Source organism: Lemur catta, chromosome 5, assembly GCF_020740605.2.
Source record: "Lemur catta isolate mLemCat1 chromosome 5, mLemCat1.pri, whole genome shotgun sequence".
In the NCBI taxonomy this organism is placed as follows: domain Eukaryota; kingdom Metazoa; phylum Chordata; class Mammalia; order Primates; family Lemuridae; genus Lemur; species Lemur catta.
The window spans coordinates 55,578,587-55,583,389 of record NC_059132.1 but is presented as its reverse complement, the minus strand read 5'-3'; the positions used below and the strand labels follow the sequence as shown (position 1 = coordinate 55,583,389).

At 40.3% G+C, this 4,803-nt stretch overlaps 1 pseudogene; it reads right to left on the bottom strand.

Annotated features, from left to right (window-relative positions):
* Nucleotides 1–501: 501 nt before the first annotated feature.
* On the bottom strand, nucleotides 502–633 carry LOC123638945 (annotated as a pseudogene).
* Between the last annotated feature and the right edge of the window lie 4,170 nt (nucleotides 634–4,803).

The following is a 4,803-nucleotide window of genomic DNA, read 5'->3' as shown; positions in this document are numbered from 1 at the left end:
CAACTCTATGATTTTCCCTATGCTTTTATTTTCCAGTCAATTTTTTTTTCTAGGCTGGTGTTTTCAAATCATTCTATATTGGAGCCAAATTATCTTTCCATCTTTCTGTTTAACTTGCAAAGAAAATATTAAAGATAAGACAGGTGGGAATCTGACTCACTATCATTCAATCAAAAGTCTGTGATCTGGAAATCTCCATTCAGACACAAACATTTTGAATCACAGGCAGAAATCAATATGGAAAAAACAAAAGTAGAACAAGTCCTAACCAAACATCATGATTTTTTTTTTTCTGCTGAAATCTTTTTTTTTCCCCCCGTCAGGTAAATAACAGGCTTAGGTAATATCTAACCAAATATTATTTGTGTGTAATGGAAACGTGAGTACATTGCATTTGGAAAGTTATTTGCTACTAATAAAACCTGACAAACTGTTCAGACTTTAATAATGTGAGAAGAAACAGAATAAATTAAAAGCTAACCACATTCTTTGCAGCTTGCTGATGGGTTTTATACAAACAGCTTGAACAATTCCAAAATATTATTCAGGTAATTTCCAGGCATAATGCTATTATTTTAAACTGATAAGAACAGATACTACACTTGGTCTTAGCCAAAAGAGCTGAGAAGTGGTTGCTATTATCTTTTTAACTTGAGAAAAGTCTATTGAATATTCACTATATTTTTCCAGCTCTAGACCTTTTGGAAGATACAAAGATGTAAAAGATATAGTCACTATCTTCCAGGTATCATGAAAGCTCCTACTGAATTTACTGCAAATTCCAGGAGGGCAGAATATGTACTTGTTTTGCTTATTACTGTTTAAGCAGTGCCTGGCACAGTGCTGTGTATAGGGTATGCTCCAGATTAGTTACTGGAAGATAAAATTATTGATTTCAGAGCTTATCTTATTTAGCTCCTTACTGAGAGGATGGATCTCTACACGAAAATGGAATTACATACACACATAGTTTATTCATTAATTATATGTGTGTCTATAACAAATAATAAGCAGATTGTTTTCACTTTTTTTTAACCTTTGTAGACCTCAAAACACAATAGGATTGGTGAAATTTCTCAGGTTCACATCTGGTTTCCTGAGAGCCCACTTGAGTAATGCTTCTGAAGCTTGAATGTCCACACACCTGGGGATCTTGTAAGAATGCAGATCCTGATTGTGTAGGTCTAGGGCATGGCCTGACATTCACATTTCTTACAAACTTTCACTAATGACGGTCCATAAACCACACTTTGAGTAACAAAACAAAGCATGAGGTGCCAAATGTAAGTGGTGTTCAGGTGCAGGTGGAAGAAGTTATGACTACAATGTGCAGCCTTGACAGGGTAATAAACACAGAATTTTAAACTGGGAATGACTATAGAGATTATTCTGGAGAAGTGAACCCTTAGGCATAAAGAAGTTAAAAGCACCTTTGTAAGGCTCTATAGCTAATTGTGGTTTTGTTCCCACCAGGATTGGGCCGAGGGGCTTCTTTTTAAAACCTCCTATTCTTTCCACAAATTGATTGTCTCACTTGGTTAAAAAAGGAGTTTAAGAGCAGCCACTGGTATATCTGTGGATGCAAAGAAGGGCATTCCTAAAAAAGACAAGAGGTGTGTTCTAGGCTGGTTGCTGATGTATGAATGAGTCTTGGGTCTTTGTCTAGCAGAGCTAAGTTACTTTCTTTCCCCAAGTCACTATCTAGGTGGCCTGTGCCTGGTTCCAGCAATAGAAGAAGGAAGAAGAGGAATTTGGGAAATGAGGGCCAGTGCTTAGGGCATTCCAGAAAATATTCTTCACCACCTGAATCAAGATCTTTTGCCTCATCCCAGCAAACTGTCTAGTGGTTGTCAGTGATTTGGAGCAGCCAGTTCAATTTCTATGCTGCCAGGCCCTGAGAATGAATTTCTAGAGCCATCTGGACTCTCGGTCTTCCCTTAGGGTCTGATTATCACCCATTCTAACAATACTGGGTAATGCTACTTCCTAAATCACACCTGAGAAACTATTCTGACCTGGTTTTGTCTTCATCAGATTTTCTGGATTGGCTCATGTTGATGAGCATGAATACGTACGCAGGAGACAGGATGGTCATTGAAAACCTAAATAAAATCCACATTTCCTAATTTACCTGGAAGTTGCCAGAATTTTTCATTCATTTAGAGATTGTTTTCAAGAGAAAATTCTCACATTAACCAAGTCTAAGGGCACCTAAAAAATCTTAACTTTCAGCTTGCGACACGTCCCTCATAATCTGACAATGAGCTGTGTGTGTTGATTCATCAAGGGAGGAAAGCACAGGCAGGAAACACCAAACACCATTTGTGCTGTGAGCTCAAGGAAGTCCCTCACTGGTCTGGCATGATTGCTAAATGTTGGAGGGTCTTAGGGGGTTTCTGGATCCCAGGAATCCTCTTAGGAGTGAGAATCACAGACTTTCTCCTAAGTGAATGGAAATCTGATGATAAATGAGCATCAACATCTTTAAGCCATTCCCTTCTGAGAAACCGACTCCTTTTCAGGGACTTTCTTTCTGTATTCTCTCTCCTTCCTCCCACACCCACCAACCTCCAACTCTTCGATCTAAAGAGAAAACATGAAGACAGCAAGACAAGCATGAATGTTCAAGGTACAATGGAAAGCTCGTAGACAGGGAGTGAATACACGTGCATCTCCATTGTGGCTATGCCAGTAACAAGCTGTGTGACCTTTAACAAGTTGCTTAACTTCTCATATGTTTCAATTTCTGGTTATAAAATAAAGGAGCTGGATGAGAGGATTGCAATATGTATTTTTTTCAGCCTTAGATATCTAGGAGTCTACAGCTTAGTTTCCTCCCTGAGCTCATAAACCTACCCATGGGATTCTGACTTTATGAGACAAAAACTGAAGAATGAGATTAGTATCATAGGATGCTGCAATTCGCTTTTTAAAAAACTCAAGATCACCTGGGTGATTGGAACATATATTAAATCTTTACTAAAGTCAAGAGGAGATCATCACTGAGCGCATTATTAATCTTAAACTAATCAAACCAGCAGTTTGTGGCTGGTAGTCCATTTGTAAGTCATTTTTCATCCCCCAAAGCATTGTTTTTTCCTTGTCCTCAGCTTCATCTGAACCCCCTTTAGCTGACACTCTGGGGTGATTCTTCAGTCAGTTCCCACCACCTCTAATTGTGACCCCAGTCCAGGGGACTTTGACATAGAAACACAAAACCCCATTGTTTAACAACAAAACATCGGGTCTCACAGGAAGTAGATCTTGCTTTGTTTTAATAAAAACAGTCTTAGAGCATTTACACACACATTAACCACGTATGGAAAAAACATGTCATTTGTACCCCTGCCTGGAGGAAAATGTTGATACTGTACATTGTTAATAGAAATTAAACCAACAGTAACTCTCTAAATGATTTTTCTCTTCAACTGGGAGAGGTGCAGAGTTTAGTACTCAGAAGAGAAAGTCAGAAGAAATCCAATCTGAAGTGACTTGGCATTTTGGTGCACCCAGAACTAGAGTGCTGGGAGTTAGATTTCAGGAAATAGAAGGGAGGAATTTGAACTGCATGGAAGTGATTACAAGAGAGATAATGGACAATTACATCAGAACTAACTCGAACCTGCCAGGAGGCTCAGTCGCTCTTCATTAATAATGGTGATGCTGGCAAAAAATGAAATGGATGAGTGAGAGGCCTTGACTGAGCATTGCTCCAGCCTGCATTCTGCCAACAAGTTTGCATGTGGCAAGCTGCAACTTTACTACTCAGAATCATAAAAGAGCTGGGCACCATTCCCAGAACATTGCTAACTTTCCTTCTTTCTTCTGTGGTCCACATATTATAATTGTATGATTTTTTTTTCCAAAGCCATTTTCAACTCTAGAAATGGAGAGAATATGCAATGCACATGTTATCCAAGTTTAGACCTAGTTCCCTCCTGACAAGTTCTGCTCTGACATTTAGCTCCCATGGGAACAGTGCTGGTTTAAAGGGTACATGCGGATGACCTGCCTCATCCAGAAATAAAATGATACTAGCACTGCAACTAGATTGAAGTTCTTTTAAACCTCATGAGGATTTGATTAGCTAAAGATGTCTTCATAAGTCCTGGACCCCAACCTAGCCCCCTTACTCTTGGCAGGTGATCCCAGCAGGATGTAAGGTATCAGCCAACTTAGCTTGTTTTCTCTTCACCCCAAAAATTCATCCCCACCCTCACCTTCCTTCTTCCTTCTCAGAGAAGGAAGCTTGTCTCCTCTCCTCTAAGCCATATCCACAACTTATGTACTGAACCCCATCTCTTCCTTCCTGAGTCTGCGGTTGGATCTATGCATGCACTTCTGTGGGTTCCAAGCACACTACACGCTACACACTCTCTGGCCCTCAAGTGCCCCTTTACCCAATTCTTCAGGCCAGAAAGACGATTATCTGAGTTTTAGCAGCCTGCATCTCAGACCCACCTTCCAGATCTGTGCTTGGAGCCACCCACAGGGCAAAGCCATGAAGAAGAGGAAGACAAAACACCTGGGAAATTCATTCCCTTGCAGGTCACATCTGCAAGTTAAGTTCACCTTCCCTCCACAATCTACCTGCTTTGACCTAATTTTCAGAGCCCTCTCTAGCATCATTTCCTCTCTGATGGAGGCAGATCATCTTTATTATTTAACGTCTCCTCTAGGTCTCTGCTGCTGGCCTTTAAGCAAGTCCCACTAGCCCTTTCTAAGACCTCCTTGTTTCCACCTTGCCTCCTTACCAATGCGCCATCCTGCTGTCTTCATTTTCCTTTCCAAACTCCTCAAAAA